Source organism: Papilio xuthus, unplaced genomic scaffold, assembly GCF_000836235.2.
Source record: "Papilio xuthus unplaced genomic scaffold, Pxut_1.1 DF827756.1, whole genome shotgun sequence".
Lineage (NCBI taxonomy): Eukaryota > Metazoa > Arthropoda > Insecta > Lepidoptera > Papilionidae > Papilio > Papilio xuthus.
Genome location: NW_013530893.1, coordinates 5,724,892 through 5,742,346, shown reverse-complemented (window position 1 = coordinate 5,742,346; position 17,455 = coordinate 5,724,892). Strand labels below are relative to the sequence as shown.

The following is a 17,455-nucleotide window of genomic DNA, read 5'->3' as shown; positions in this document are numbered from 1 at the left end:
GTAGCGAAACGGGTTCATTCAGAGACAAAGGACTTTGTTTTCTTGTTTTTTTTTTGTGAGATTTTATGGCTTAGATTCCTGCTATTAGTTTATGCCATCTGTCTTATAAAGGTGAAATAAAATATAAAAACTTATTAAAAGTTGTTATTTTAAAGTAATTTGCATGATAAAGACTTATTTATCTATGTATATTAGATTTAATGGTCATCTTAACAGATAAACATAGACGTGAATTGATAAATAAAATTAGTAGGAAAACAAAAATATAAATTTTTTGCATATTTGTTATGATTTAGACACAAATTATCGGGCGATCAGTTTGCTGGCAAATGAAAAACATTAAAGATATTTGTATTTATATCTAGAAAGTTTAAAAGCAGATAAAATATAGGTACTTTATAGCTACCCGTCTACGATAAGAACACTTGAATCCTGCAATACGTTTATAAAAATATTAATATTATAAATGTAAATGTTTGGATCGATGTATGGTAGACGATATCATCAGAAAAGGTCAACAGACCTCGATGACATATATGTAGAACATAGTCTGTAAGAACACATAGGCTACTAAGTATTTTTTTCCACACGGACGAAGTCGCGGACGACCGCTAGCTGTAATTAAACCTAACAAGAGAAGAGATTGAATATGGATGGCTACAAAAGTAGAGGAAGACTGATATATGTATGTATGGATTGTGTGAAAGAGTGAATTCAAATATGACAGCTGATAGAGATGTATGGAATAATATTATATGTGAAGATATAAACTCAACAAAATGAAATATTCTTATATCGTTTCAATATGACACGTTATTTATTTATACGAGTTCACAATGGATCGTTATTTCGTAGGTAACGCGCAGTTCCAATATGCACAGTAACATTTCTCAGAGATAGGAAAATAATATGTTTCTCGTACGAAAACAACACTTTTTTCTGTTCAATTTTACACAACAAACGTAGTTTCTTTGTAAACGATGACTAATCGTTTGTTCCCGAGACCAACGGCATGATCACCTGATGTCTGATGGTTATTTTGTTGTTTAAAATTGTGATTTACATTAAATTAACTTTCGCTTAAAAAGTGGAAAGAAGGGTGAAGTACGCAAACAGATATCAGAGTTAAGTAAAAAGATTAGTGCACAGCTCAGAAAGGATAGGAAAATAAAAAGAACAAATACTTTGAAACAACACATAATAAGAACAGGAGGTGTAAGGAAGGGATATAAGGAATTAGACAACAAGAAAGAATGGATGGCGAGTGCAAACACTAATAACGGAACATATACCACTAAGAGATTAGAAATATTAAAAGTCGCCACTGATTACTACAAGAATTTGTATAAGACTCGAAACCCCGTTTTAATAACAACAGAACTAAACATAACAGCGGAAGATGACGAACCAACACCAAAAATAATGAAGGAAGAAACTATAAGAGCTATTCAATCTCAAAAACTTGACAAAGCACCGGGATCGGACCAAATTACTAATGAAATTTTGAAAGCAACAATATCAGCAACCGCCGGAAGATTAACTGAAATTTTTAATGAAATTCTAAATCTAGAGACTGTGCCTGATGATTGGACTAAATCAGTAATAGTACTAATACATAAAAAAGGTAGTAAAGGGGATATCGCGAATTACAGACCAATAAGTTTAATGACCAATATTTATAAAATCTTTTCCAAAATATTACTTTCACGAATTGTTGCAGTACTTGATGACAATCAACCAAAACAACAAGCCGGCTTCCGCAGCAAATTCTCTACCATAGACCACATCCATGTGTTAAGACAGATTCTTCAAAAATACAGAGAATATAACAAAGTCTACTACTTAGGTTTTGTCGATTTCAACAAAGCATTCGATACATTAGAACACAAATATATATGGGAAGCACTAGGTCGTCAAGGCGTTCAGGCGAAATACATAAGAATAATTAAAAACATATACGCTAAGAGCACGGCACGAGTACGAATGGAGTCCCTAGGCGAAGAATTTCCGATCGGAAGAGGAGTTCGGCAGGGGGACCCTATATCCCCTAAACTGTTCTCAGCAGTATTAGAAATGATATTCAGAAACTTAGAATGGTCTTCATACGGCCTTAATATAAATGGAGAGAATCTTAATCATCTTCGCTTTGCAGATGATCTAATTTTGTTTTCCGAATGCCCCAATACCCTACAAAAAATGCTACAACAATTATCAGATCAAAGCGCATTAGCAGGCCTTACAATGAATATCTCAAAAACTAAAGTAATGAGTAACACGACTGTAGCATTCGTTGTGCTATATTTGGCTCGTTCACGTACCGACACGTGTTGCCGGCTCAAAGGTCTGACATCGACTGACGTCCCCTCTCTCCGGCATGTACTTATGGCGTGTACGCTCGAGACAAACAACACTACGTTTACGCATACACTACAACGACGAAAAACTTTGTAATCAAAATTAATAATCAAGAAATAAAAAAAGTCAAAGAATACGTATATTTAGGACAACTAATTTCAGTTGAAAATTTAATGCAAAAGGAAATAGAGAGAAGGGTTGCTAACACTTGGAAGAAATTCTGGTCGCTCAGTGAAATCATGAAAAACAAAGATATGCCTATTAAGGAAAAAAGAAAAGTATTTAATGTATGTATACTACCCTGTTTGACTTATGGCTGCCAAACATGGGCATTGACAGAACAACTACAAAATAAACTAATAATTTGCCAGAATAGAATAGAACGAAGCGTAGTGGGAGCAAGAAGAAAAGATAAAATGCCATTAAAAGAAATAAGGAAGAAAACTAAATTTAAAAACACTCTCGCAACTACTAGGAAATTAAAGTGGAGATGGACAGGTCATATGCTTCGAGAAAAAAAGGAAAAATGGACTAAAGATATTACTGAGTGGTACCCACGGGAAAGTAAAAGAAACAGGGGAAGACAATATAAAAGATGGGAGGATGATTTTAAAAAAGTTGCAGGCCCAGAGTGGACCCGCATAGCAAAAGATAGAGAGAAGTGGAGAACATTAGAGGAGGCCTTTGTCGAAAGACAAGCTGTTTTGCGAGGTCGGGAGCATCCGCTTGCCGATGAGTAGATTACATTGCAAGAGAACTGCAGGACGGTTAGATGTGATTTTATGATTAGTGATTAATATTGTATAACTTTTGTTTTCTAATCTATCATTCTGATCTTGCATTTTCATTGTAAATTCCAAAATTATTGTATTATTTAGAACAGCAATAAAGGCTTATTTTATTTTATTTTATTTTATTTTATTTTATTTTATTTTATTTTATTTTATTTTATTTTATTTTATTTTATTTTATTTTATAACTTTCGCTTGCGATTCCGTCTGCTGGGAATTAAAAATAACATAATTATTATCCTATGTGTTCTGCCAGACTATGTTCTATCATATATGCAAAATTTCAGTGACATACATGCAGCAGTTCTGGAGATATATTCCAACAAACATCCATCTAAGCATTCACATTTATAATATTAGTAAGATTACTATGAAATAACGTGTAATATCATATTCGATTATTACACAATTCATTGAAATATGGGAGATAATAGACCTAAAAAAAAACTTCTTCGCATGACAGACTTATCGACTAAAGTGGGGCAGTATTCTCATATGAATTACTTCTTAAATTTAAAAACTACTGGAAAAGTTTATATGCCATTTAATCCAAAATACAAGTCATTAATACTTATTTTAAATAACGATGATTAAGTAAATTTGATATGATATTATAAAATAATGCATATATTCTTTGCTATTTTTTACCAATAAGTATAAAAAATACATATAAAGAACGTATTTGTAAATCTAGATAAAGACGTATTAATTATACCACTGGCCTCGTAAACTCTTCCTTGAATTAAACTTCATGCGTGGTACAGACTAAAAATAGTTATTTATTCCGACTCAGTCTAGTAACGTTATTAAAACAGAATTATAGCAATGGCGAATCCATATAAGTTTGTCTTCGTATTTATTACATCTTTCGAGAAAATATTTACTAGAAATATTATTGTGTAAATAACAGAATATAAAAAATAAAATTTATCGCAAAACTATTGATTTACGTCACACAATGGTTTACGTTTTAACAAGTCATGTTTTCTCTTGCCTTTTTATTGCGGTACAAAAACAAATACCTACCTAATATTAGAAAAAAGTATTAATATAACTATTTAACACAATGAGCTAATTAAGGATATTTTAATATAATCTCCAAACCGTGTTAAATGTTTAATCATGCCTTTCAATTATAGTATAACGTGACTGAGAAATGAATTTTGTTATAACTGTTTAGTGAAACTAAATTCTACTAAACAAAGAAGGTTATCGGTAAAACATGGGAAATGTAGGTTAATTATTTGTTACGTAGAATAATCGACCTTTTCGTTTTCGCTACTTGATAATTAGCTGCTAGATAAAAACAACGAGTTTATATCGTAGTACAATAGATTGACACTAGATGGCGTTATTTCAAAATTGTTATTCACAAACATTCTTATGCGTATTTGTATACTAGATGTCGTTAGTGATATTGCAGTTGTCTGAAATTGATTGGCGAATCAAACAGCGGCATTTTGTGAAACAATATGGCTCTTATAAAAGGTATTAACGGCTTATTAGTAATGTTATTTTAGAAAAAATGAAGCAATCTTGGTATACGCATACAAATATTTCTAGTGAAATTAGTTTCAAAGATGTCTAGAGTGAAAAATTCGTCAAGAAATCACAGATTAAAAAACAATCACGAACCGCTTGTGCTCGAGAACCGTGAAAGACTCTGAATTCTCTTTCTTGCATCACTTTCTTTTCAGTGAAAACAAATTAATACGCTATTGTTACAAATTGGACCGTGGCAACGGTATTTATATTTATAAATTAAAAAATTAAAATGGACGTTTATTACTTGTGCTTTTAAATTTATTTCCCTTGCTACCGTTTATTGGTATAAATGAAGTCGGCTAAAAATGCGTTTAAGTGTATCAGATATAGACTAGAATTTTTTAAGGATGGTAAACAAAACAATCTTATTGTAATTATCTTTCATTTGATTTCAAAAATTGCTCCAAGTAGTGACATCTTTTAGTGAAATATTGAAATGTTTTAAAGAAACCATTCAGAGAATTTTCTTCGGATAGATGGCGTTATTTATAGTTATAAGATTGTAAAAAGTAACGATTCGTTAGTTATTTGAAAAATCAATATTTTTTTTGTGAAAGCGCATATTTTGATTTACAATTGTCTTTTTAGCTTGTTTATGAGCTTTAAGCATTCGTTCGTTACTTTTTGATAGTCTAATTAAATTTAACGAATTCGTCATCTTAATTAAGCTATTAATTGAGTGTTTCCTTATTAATAATGTGAACAGTGCAAAAATAATGAGGAATACGCTTAATTGATTGTAGCACCGTGTTGTATTATCACCAGTTTTAATGGCCTGGTTAGGTCTTACATTATTTTAAGTAATTTAAGTAGGTTAGATAGTGGAAAAGTTGTAATGGAGCTAGTTCTGCTTATTTAAAGCCACAATGTTCGAAGTCATTTGGCAAACGTCAAAATGGCGCGAAATACAATAACAGCTGTGCTTTACCGGTATTATGGCGTGCGTAGTCATGGCTTTTATGACAAACGGAATTTGCGGTACAACTATTTAGAGAGCCTAGCACGAAAAGCTAGAAATTTAACGTCATCGATAAAATTTGTATTAGATTTGTACCGGGAGTGAAAAGCAACGATGAAACTCATACAAATTTTTACAATATTCGTGATAATTCTTCAGAAATTAATAGTGAACATTTCGTTAGAGTTATATTTTATTAGCGGTAAATAACATTATTTTTAACTGTTGATATATTGTCTTTATTTCTAATCATATAAAATTCCTTATAATAAGCAAGATGGATGACCAAGAAAGCAGGAGGAAACATACATTCTAATTTAATTGAATCGTCTCGCTTGAGCTGGCATTAAATAATGACACGTTCAGGAATCATGGCGTTAGTTTAGTCACATTGCGGGCAATTCGGGTTAATGCACATTCGTATCCTGTTTAATGTTTATCTTTATTGTAAATTGGAATGTACCAAACGGGTGTGCTTTTATTAATATACGGAGCGAAAAAACTAATTTATCAAAGAAAAAAATATAACAATAATCTTATGATTTTTTCTAAATAATATGAATTAATGCTGCCATTAAAAGTTTGGATGTATTGTCATGGTTCCAGTGGTTGGTGATAGCTATTTTTATTATAAACTTGATTAAATCAATTATATAACATACCAGTTGCCCGCGACTACGTCCGTGTTTAAAAATCGAGTAATAAATAGCCTATGTCACTTGGCGATAGTGTAGCTTCACATCAGTGAAAGAATTTTTCAAATTGGTTCAGTTTCAAAACCTATTTAATGCAAATAAACAATCAAGTCTTTCCTCTTTATAATATTATTGTAGATTGCTTCAAGTACAGAGGTAAGAGTAGGGCAAAGAAGAGATGGATGGATTACTTGAAAGGTGACATGAGGCGAGGGTTAGGTGAGGGAAGTGACAAGTGACATGAACGATACGAATCAGACGAGTACGATAACTGCACGGAGATGCTGAAATGCAGCAAGTGAAATTATCAATGTTCACACTTTTAAAGTTATTTCGTAGATTTGATATTTAATTCAATATAGTTAATAAATTATCTATAATTTAAGTATTAAGAAACATCTTTCCCCCCTTATTGCGGGAAAAGGCGAAAGGCGTTCAACTCGGAGAATGCGTCATACGTTTAAATTTATAAACGTGTATTGACCTTGTAGTGTTACCAGGGTACGGGATTTTGCCTAATATTTTGGGAGCATAATATTAGCATCGTATTATCTGTGGTAATTTGACCGAAATCTGTGACGCTAATTATTAAAAAAAATAAATTCTTAATTCAATTGTTCCACTTTTAAACGTAAAAGTATTAACCTATAATATAAGAGATATTTATTATGATTTCTATTTCATCTCTTTGTATAACTTGTGTTTATACTATTATAATCCTATTATAGCAATTAGTACATGTTTACTAATTCCCAAAACAAGATTGTGTAAAAACACAAAAGTGCTCGCAACATTTTAATTGGATCATCTAACGTATTCAAAGTTTTACGTTTGCTTACTTTCTTTGTTGGACTATAGCCAAGACACTAAATATCACCATTTTAATTACGCTTTTCAAATATATTTGTGACTCTTGGTGGCTCATAACCGCTCTGAGCGGCTTACCTCTACAAGTCAAAAGCGCGTGATGTAAAAATAAACTTTTAATTAGAATAATTAAAGACCATTTCAACTGACCATGCAAGGACTATTCGGACTAGTTGACATGATTTTAGGGTTTTTTTTACCGCATCTGGCAACACTGAAAACGTGCGTTTTCTCCATACAAAAATGAGTGATATTTCACAAATCATTGATTATATGATAAAATCGAACGGAACTATAGTGACTTTGCATTACTAACGGATACTCCGTTATAAAGTAGCCGTAAATCTTATTTTGTAATCAGTAGCGAGTCATTAATTTGCAGTAAACTGTCATAAAACATTAATCCATTACATGTCTTATAGCGCAATGAACTAAAATACCCGCTTTGAGTGTGTTCTTAATTTTGATAAGTTATATTTCAGACTAGCTGTCGCTTGCGACTCCGTCTGCGTGGTATTAAACTTAATTAGTAGCCAATGGGTTCTTCCAGACTATGTTTTACATATATACTAAATTTAAGTGGGATCTATGCAGCCATTTTGGAGTTCTTAACAAACATTCATCCATCTAAAGATTCGCAATTATAATATTAGCAAGATGTCTGTATAAATAAAATTAACTAAAAATAAAATAAAAGTTTATGAAAATGTTGCAAGAGAACTAAAGAGAATTAAAGGCAGCTCTGTCGCGGTAACGTAATAGTATATTAAAAAAAACTAAATGTTGGCTTAAATTATTTTTTTTCTGCGTACAAAACAACGTTTTTAACGATCTATTTATTTTTTATTATAACTAAAAAGATTTACTAAAACACCATATTTTTAACAATTTTTGTTACTTTAAACACCTATTAATTCGACCTTTTTTTGTACATTAAAAAACTATGTTCACCTTTTACTGCTCGCTCTTTACGTCACATTTAGAGTTTTTCCGTGTTGACTAATCTGGAATTCGTTACTTACCTGGAAAGAAAGAAAAACATTTTAAAATATAATATTAACATCAGATTGACTTTTAAAGCCTAACTCTTCTAAGGAATATATTAAAATAGTTTGACACAAACGCCATTTGTGATAATCAATGCAAAAACCAAAATGGCGCGAAACGTACAATTCCTTCAAGTGTACGTGTGCCTCTTAAAAAGTGTTATTGCAAATTAGAAAGTTGTCATTTTAATTTGTAGACATTATTTTACAGTGATTCAAACTGTAATCCTTTAGTTTGTATAGATATCGCCATATTCACTGACCGCCTGACTAACATACTGTATACGGGGAAAATCGTAATCCATTTTATCTAATCTGTAATCAATACTTGAAACATATCGCGATCAATGATGTTAGCATCATTAATAGATAAGTATATATTTTGTGGAAACTTTTATTGCTCACTTGGTGCCAGTGACTTTGCGTCGAAATTGACTCTGTTATTTCAAAGAAAAGTAGCGTCAGTGGCTCACGGGTCAAGCACTTGACTTGCAATCTGCAGGTCCTGGGTTCGAAGCCCGCCAAGTACCAATGTGTTTTTCGATTTCCGATTTACATATGTACATTTATCCGACGTTCTTACGGTGAAGGAAAACATCGTGATGCAACCTGTACATATCTGAGAAGAAATTCAAAGATATGTGTGAAGTCAACCAACCCGCACTTGGCCAGCGTGGTTGATTATGGCCTAATCAGCCTTAACTTAGGATAGGCTCCGAGCCCCTCGTTGGGGACGTATAATGAGCTGATGATTAATTTCAAAGAAAACCCACAGTTAAATAAACACGTAACATTTAAAAAACTGCATCTGTCTTTCCAAACGACTCACGTCCTTAACATAAAAATATTTATCTTAATGTGAGTTCGTACCGGACAACCTTGACTCGGAAAGCTTCAAGTTCTCAATAATTTATTAACAACTTTTTCCAATCCCAATTGCCAAATTTAATATGTAATGCAAAACCTGATTTTTATTCTTAAAACGTGTTTAAGTTTAAATATTGTCTACTTCTATTTTCGATCAATTAACGCGGTATTAAAATAACAAAAACATATATTTATAGATTAAGAAGATTTCATTTTTGCTTTTTTTCTACTAATTTTTAGCTAAATTGGGAAATGTTTTTATTATGTCAACACTTTACAATGTTAGATGACAGAAAGAGATTTCACGTTATTATTTTGAATTACAAGATGGCCGCATCACAAACAATCCTTTTAATATTTTTTATGCAATTATAGTCTATATTCCTTTGCAAAACGGTTTAAAATCGTTAACACATAATTGATCAGATGAGAGACAATACTCGTCCGGTTTGGAATGGCACTTTCCAATGCTCCAATATTTTTCTTTTGCGAAGTGATTGTGACAAGTGGGTGATAAAATAATATCTGAACAGACATTTTAAAATTGAACAGTAACAAAGTCAATATCTTTCAGGATTATGTTTAACTTTCTAGCGAATTGTTGCAAACTATTCATTACGTTCAGATAAAGAAAGAAGTTATATTAAGTTGATAGCTACTTAATAATATATATTATTTATAGAAATGTAACTTACACCTGATTTTAACAACAATATATTCTAGTTTAAATTAACCATAGTGGACGAGTTAAATATTTGATCTAAAGCATTTAAATCTGTGCATCTGCGTGGGTCGTTAATCCTCACTGTACAAGGAACTCTCTGTCTGTCAGACAAAGGGCTGCCTGTTTCGAAGAGGGCATCTAAAAGTGCTTATTTCCGGACAATCTTAATGGTACAGATTCTGTATTGACCTTTTTTTACAGTCAAAACATGTCTATTTCATTTTAGTGCTTTTGTTAAGCAAGGAAAATTATAACAAAAAACGTATTTTTTTAAATTAAAATTATCTTTTTATTGGATGTTGTTTAAAGAATATTTTATAATAGGGAACATGGCCTAGCAAGTTTTTTCTATAAATTTTTTGCTATAAAAATCGGACAAACTGCCATGAAACAAATAATTCTTTTAACACTTCTCCACTTCATACTTAATATATACTTAAAAATAAAATACTAAACCGGAGTTTATATTTAGCGCACGCGTTTACAGAATAATTATTTACATTATCCCAAGAAAGGAACGCATACGTCGGAGATTTTGTTCTAAATATACCGAATACAGACCGTACGCGGCGTTAACGAAGTATTAGGGTGGTAACACCTAAAATAGCAAAAGCAGTGTTGCCAACCGCACTGCACTCTCCGGGTTCGAGGTCATTGAAGTTCTAATTACGTACATTCCCACTATTTGAACGCAAAATTCTATCCCTTGGCAGCACATGGTATATTCAAAAATATCGTAAATAAAAAATAGCTGTTTCCCGCGATTTCGTTTGCGTAGAATAAAAACTTAATCTTGCTAGTCCAGACTATATTATTTGTTCTGAATATTATCCAGATCCGTTCAGCCGTTATGAACTTATATGTCAACAAACATATACATATATATAACATTAGCAATTTATGTCTCAAATTAAACTTTATAATTGAAGAATATTAATAAAATAACTTTATAAGGATAAAAACAAGTATTAGTGACATCAATATTTGAAATAAACAATTGAATCATGGAGGCCATGTTGTTTATTATTACGACGCTTGCCAGTATATTCTTACCAAATTTACCTGACAATTTATTAATTGTAATAAAGGGGGAAAATAAAACACGTTTTTAATTGAATTTTAATTTAGGTTTATGTTTAAATATGAGTGATTTGTATATTTTTGGGTAATACCAAAAAAAAGTTAAATGGGTGAACTATTTTCTAGCACAAAAGAAAGTAGTCGTATACTAATCTTTTTCATTATAATATTCTTACAGAGTTTATAGGTCTTGTAATATTTAAATGGGAAACCGTATTTTATAATTTTAACCGTAACACTAGTGAAGGAAAGTATTTTTATTGTTAAACTGGTTTTTAAATGGGTCTTTGAAAACGTTAAAATTTACATCATTATCAATTGAATGATACGTTCACCTTTAAAACAACCTTTTGGCATCATTCTTTTACATTTCCAGTAGTTCTAACCATAGACATATAACCTACAGACAACTAATCCATAGCACAATCCTGAGGCGAGAAATAAGGAAGCCTTTTGCTGAGATAAATTTCTTTTGTGTTGACATTTACAATTTAAAATGATATTTCGAAAATCGAATGTCTATTAGACTTAAAACTTCTACGAAAGACTCCATCTATAGGTTTGTTTTCACAAAATACATTAAAAAAAAACAAAAATGACGGCTATGTAGTTGTGATTATTAATTCTTCTATTCATCAACATCAGCTCACTATACGTCCCCACCGAGGGGCTCGGAGCCTATCCTAAGTTAATGGTGATTAGGCCATAGTCAACCACGCTGGCCAAGTGCGGGTTGGTTGACTTCACACATATCTTTGAATTTCTTCGCATATATGTGCAGGTTGCATCACGATGTTTTCCTTCACCGTAAGAACATCGGATAAATGTATATATGTAAATCGGAAATCGAAAAACACATTAGTACATGGCGGGATTCGAACCCAGGACCTGCAGATTGCAAGTCAAATGCTTGACCCCTGAGCCACCGACGCTCTGTTATTCTTCTATTGATTTGATCGAATTTAGATCTAAATAAAGGAATTGGTTATATTGTAAATTGACTTAATTCACAATTTGACGGATATATAAAATATATATCACAGAGTACAACGCGTCTCCTTCAGAACCGCGTCGACCTTACAGCATAAATACTTATATGGTCATGAAACTCGGACAAGTCCATGTACGATATATTCAATTATAGTGTACTGTGCTTTAAGAAATTTGATACTTGTAAAGGTGAATTAAACGAACTATGATTAAGCTTTAAAACTTCTTTATTGAATATTTAGATGTATACGTACAGAAAGATACTAAATTTGCTTATGTTATTTCTTCTTAAAAAAAGTAAACTATCGTGAGAGTAGGTTCCAAGAATTAAACGCAATTTCTGCATTAATCACCTATGACAAGTCTTGGATTCAGCTCTCTAAAATGGCTATGAGTAAAATGGCTTTGCCTATTTTTCTACGAAAAATATTTGATCCATTTCTTCCAATTAAACCGTTCCAATTAGGATATTCTTTATTTGAATTACGTTTGATTTATTTTTATTTCCTATAACTGTCGATTAAATAAACATATTATTAATGCTTATTGACGTAAAAACACATTTGTTGGATTTCCCAAAAATGAAGCGGTGAAAGGTCACATGCAATACCACTGAATATAACCAATATTGAAAAATAAACTCTGCTGTTATTGAAATAAGACACATTTTCCTTAAACTAGTGCATTGATCGTATTGAATTAAAAAAAACAACTTATCAAGACGTTAAACCATAGCTCGATTGCAGAACAAAAAGGACCATAGACAACGCAAACGTCATTCTAAAATGGCTTCTATTAGTTTGACATAAGGTATAATGAATTTGAAACAGAAAAACATAAGCGTGGGTAATTGATTTGATCGGTTTAAAGGCAGCTCTAAAATAAACCTCGTTCGTGCCGGAGTAAAGGCGAGACGTCTGGAGGCAGCATTGTTGACAGTTACACTTTTATTGTATTTACTATAATAAAAAAAAGTTTTAACTTTCATGAACTGGTTATTTATCTAATAGGAAAATCAGCAAGCGAATCATATAGTTATCACCGCTAACCATAGACATCAGAGATACAGATGTGTTGCCACCATTATTATAATACAAAATGCACAATATTATCGAAAAAGAAAAATGTGTTTACTACTAAATAAAGAATTGTATTATGAACTGAGCGTCGGTGGCGCAGGGGTTAAGCACTTGACTTGCAATCTGCAGGTCCCGGGTTCGAATCCCGCCATGTACCAATGTGTTTTTCGATTTCCGATTTACATATGTACATTTATCCGACGTTCTTACTGTGAAGGAAAACATCGTGATGCAACATGCACATGTCTGAGAAGAAATACAAAGATATGTGTGAAGTCAACCAACCCGCACTTGGCCAGCGTGGTTGACTATGTCCAAGTCACCCTTGACTTAGGGTAGGTTCCGAGCTCCTTCGTTGGGACGTATAGTGAGCTGATGATGATGATTATAAACTATGAATAATATAATTTTGTTATGAATACTACAGAAATGCTATTTTAAGCCGTAGTTGCCACTGTGCCTGACAGATTAGTGTACAGTGGCGGGCAATGTCACGCATTCACTAATAACTAAATGTAATTAAATAAAGATTCATTTGCACGCATGTTTGTATCTTGTTATAGCAACTTGTCGCGTGTTTCAGCGATTAAAAGCTGATGAAAAACTGTGAAACATTGTTAGTGCATAAATAGTCTAGCCATATTAAAAACTGACGTGAAAATTGTGATTTAGAATGATTTTATTATTTTTCGCATGGACTTCTAAACGTAAGGCTGGTTATTTGCCCCGTTTAAGTTGATAGATATCATAGCGTTGATAATGTCAATGACATCTTCTCCCTCTTTCTAGCAACAGGCTTGTTTAGTGAAGTCTTAAATCACTTAAAGAAGTTTTAACATTTATAGCCAATTACTATTCTTATGTAATATGATATCATAATATTAATTTAAATTTTATGCAGTGTTAATATAACATCTTTGATTTTTATTAAATTTTATAACTGTCAATACTTGATACGAGGTAAAAAAACAAAAAAAAGTGACACGTTATTTTTCTTTGTCTATGGTCTCAGATCCAAGTATGGGGGCAGACGTAGGTGTGGGTCATTGACCTCGCAGGCAAGATTTGATTTACTTCTCCGGGTATTCAGTGATTGGGCCAGCGTGTTTGGTGCGATCCCGGATCTAGATCGATTCGGTTGTCATAATAGATGTTAATATCAAATACTTGATTAAGGAGATACATCGATTTATCATGTTGATCTGGTTGAAGGGAATCAAAGACAAACATGAATTTCAAATCATGGACAATGCTGTTTTTTTTTTTAAGTTTCCGGTTGTGATACTGGAAAAACTGTGCAATTGTGGTTGAAAAATGCATTTTTTCTAGTTATTATAATTTACGTCAAAAATAAATGGTACCTAAGTATTTTAACGAAAACAGAGCGTTTATTTTTCCCATTTTAAAACACGACACACAAACAATAGCCACGCATTTAGCATACGACAAGGAAAACAGGAAAAAGCGTAAACACAAAATGCGACGTTCTGAAATTTAAAAAATAAATGTACAGCCTTTTTGTTTATTAAAAAGGATCCTCGCTTTGGAATGGAAATATAAAAACGAGAAGAGCGTCCCTGGAATTAGTCATTTCACAGTTTATTTCGCTGTATAGTTGCCAAAGTGTTTCTATTAGTCGTATAAAATAGAGAAATTGTTTGCTGCTTTGATCCATGCTGTCTTACTAAAAATAAATTTAAATTTGTCTCACAGTCTCTATTGAAATTGTTTAATTTTAATTTTTATACTATTGGCTACAGCGTAATAAACATTACGGGACTAGTCACAATAAAGTTAGGTTATGTTGGTCCATAAAGTTTCTCATTCTTCCCGTCTCAAAACATCCATAAATACTTTTCCTTGATGGCATCAACGTGTTTACTAAATTAGATTAAATCAAAGTCTTTATCTTAAGTGCTTTTAAAAACTACAATTAACTCGCTTTGATTTTATTCTTTTTATCTATGTGTATTAAAATGATAACAAAACTCGTTAATAGTCACTTTAGGTTTAAGAAGGTGTAACATGAAGAACAGTGGTACTTCCAAGCGATTTTAGAAAACAGGTTATGACGGACGAAGTTACCATTTCCCGCGTAACCGTAACGGAATGGCCGTAGAGTTGTAGAGACTGTTGAATTTTGACTTTTTAATTTTTGAAGAAAAAAAAATTCGCGGAACACAGACAGTTTATATTCAGACAACATTGCAACTCTCAAATAACATTTTTATTAATCGACATTTTCTGATTCAATTATTTTTATTATTTTTTATACATATTCGTTGTTTAAATGATCAACTAAAATTGAACCTATTGTATACACTAAATTGCAATATAAAATTTACCTGTACAAAAACTTATCTCTGTCTTATTCAAAGATAATGAAAAGGATGCCAATTTGTTCTAGTACACGTATTTGGAAAGCAAAACCACAGAGTTACATATTATAAAATTGAAAACAGCGTAGTCTTACGCTATTGCGCAAGAAACACTCGTATAATTTTTATGTGAAATAATAAAAAAATGTCTACCTACACACATTTTCATGAGATATCCGATAAAACGTAGGCGACGGAATTTAATTGCACAGATGTTTGATGTAGTTAATTTTTATGTTCACCATAATACCAATACCATGAACTAAACATACGACATTCTGCATATTTTTTAATCCATAGACAACCTATAGATGGAATGTTTCATAATTTGACATCTAATCGAGAGTCTATTTTCGAAATGTCTTTTTCTATTGTAGATGACAACACTGAGGAAATTTATCCTAACAAAAAGCATCCGGAGTCTTTCTATACCCCTCATTTCTATGCTCCAGGTTAGATTTATAGGTCATATATGTATGTTCTTATCTTGGTGGGAACATGTATTAGTTGACGACTCCTATTTGTATCCGAATCGTCGTATAAAATTTCAAAAGACAACTATCGTTTCAACGTCAGGATCGAAAGAGCTGTACAAAAATATGTATCTTATGTGAGAGTCTAAAATCATCTACAAAGCTCATCAATCAAACATAACTCTTTTACCGTACTTATTAGAGAGTTCTATGTGAGAATTTGAAGAGACAATGGATACCGACGTTAAGGTTAAGATGTCAAGGGGGAGGGCAATCGAGAGATAAAATAAATAAATAAACTATTACTAAAATACTAAGATACCTACAATCCAACTACATCAACATAACTCAGAAATTATTTGAGAGTATTCCATTGAAAAATTGGACCACATGTTACGCGTTTTGTTTGAATAAAATAAAAATAATTTTTATTAGTAGACACGCCATACTTGTCAACTTGCGTCGCCTTTTGTTAGGATATAGAGAATGTTAAGGTTTGTTCTAAAATAACCTTTTAAACGATTGATCTAAAATAAAATGCCTAAAGAATCAAAATGAACAATTCAATTACTAAAAATAAAACAGATGTTTTTTTTTAAACTTCATGTTAGCTCAGTGAAAGTCAATTTACTAACATTTCAACAATGAATTACCGGTTACCAATGAGTTTACATTTCGTCGTATTTTTTGACAACAAAAAATTTGCTAGTTAACTTTTTTATTCGCAAACAATTGGCTAAGTATTAAAGTTACATTTTTTTGTAGTGTGTAGCAAGAGCGTTTGTACAGTTTTAATGCATTAAAAGATACATTTTTAATAGATATTTCAGGAGAATAACCGTAGATTTCTGAGACCAAAATCCCCGTTCAAAACATATTGCTATCTCTTTGTTGTCAAAGGTAATGAAAAGGACGACGATATGTTTTATACATAGAATTTTTTTTTAATTTTATGACCTGGTAACATAGTCCTTTGGGTCATTATACATAAAAATGCTATCGATAAATCATAGAGTAGAGTAATCATAGAGTATTCTGACAGTTCAACAGGTCAAATATCTTATGTCAAGTTTTTTGCTTTTGTATATCAAATTGGTCTAGTAACTTTAAAGTAGATGGTATAGTTTTTTATGAATCTTATAAACACTTTTTTACTGATATCAAAGCTCAAGTCGTGTTTGAACTGTAAACAACTTCTATATTTGCTTTGAGAGGTTTGCTTTTTATACAATTCTCAGTAATAATTATCGTACCTGTCCATTTTTTAAGTCCGCGCCAAATAAATGTAGATTGTATAAAAGACTTATGCATAATTTTCGCGTCAGACAGTTACTATGTCGTAAGTTGTGAAACCTTGTTATGCAAATTGAATTTATCGCCCAAATTAATTAAAAAGAAACGCAAGAATAATTATTGCAGACCTTTTGGTGTTTTTTTTAAATAACAACTAGCAATCTGTATTATGCCAATGGGGAAATAGTTATAGCGATTCAATTTGAAACAAAAATATTTAAAACACCGATAAAAATATTTAAAACATTCTTTGTGTATCAAAGATGAATTTAGGCAGGATTTTGCAAACTCCTTAAAAGTTATTTTTGTTATAA

The 17,455-nt window shown here is 31.7% G+C and overlaps 1 protein-coding gene across 1 annotated transcript in view; it reads right to left on the bottom strand.

Annotated features, from left to right (window-relative positions):
- Window positions 1-17,455, bottom strand: part of LOC106116278 (coactosin-like protein) — a 28,163-nt gene that overhangs the window by 9,549 nt on the left and 1,159 nt on the right. The window lies entirely within an intron of this gene.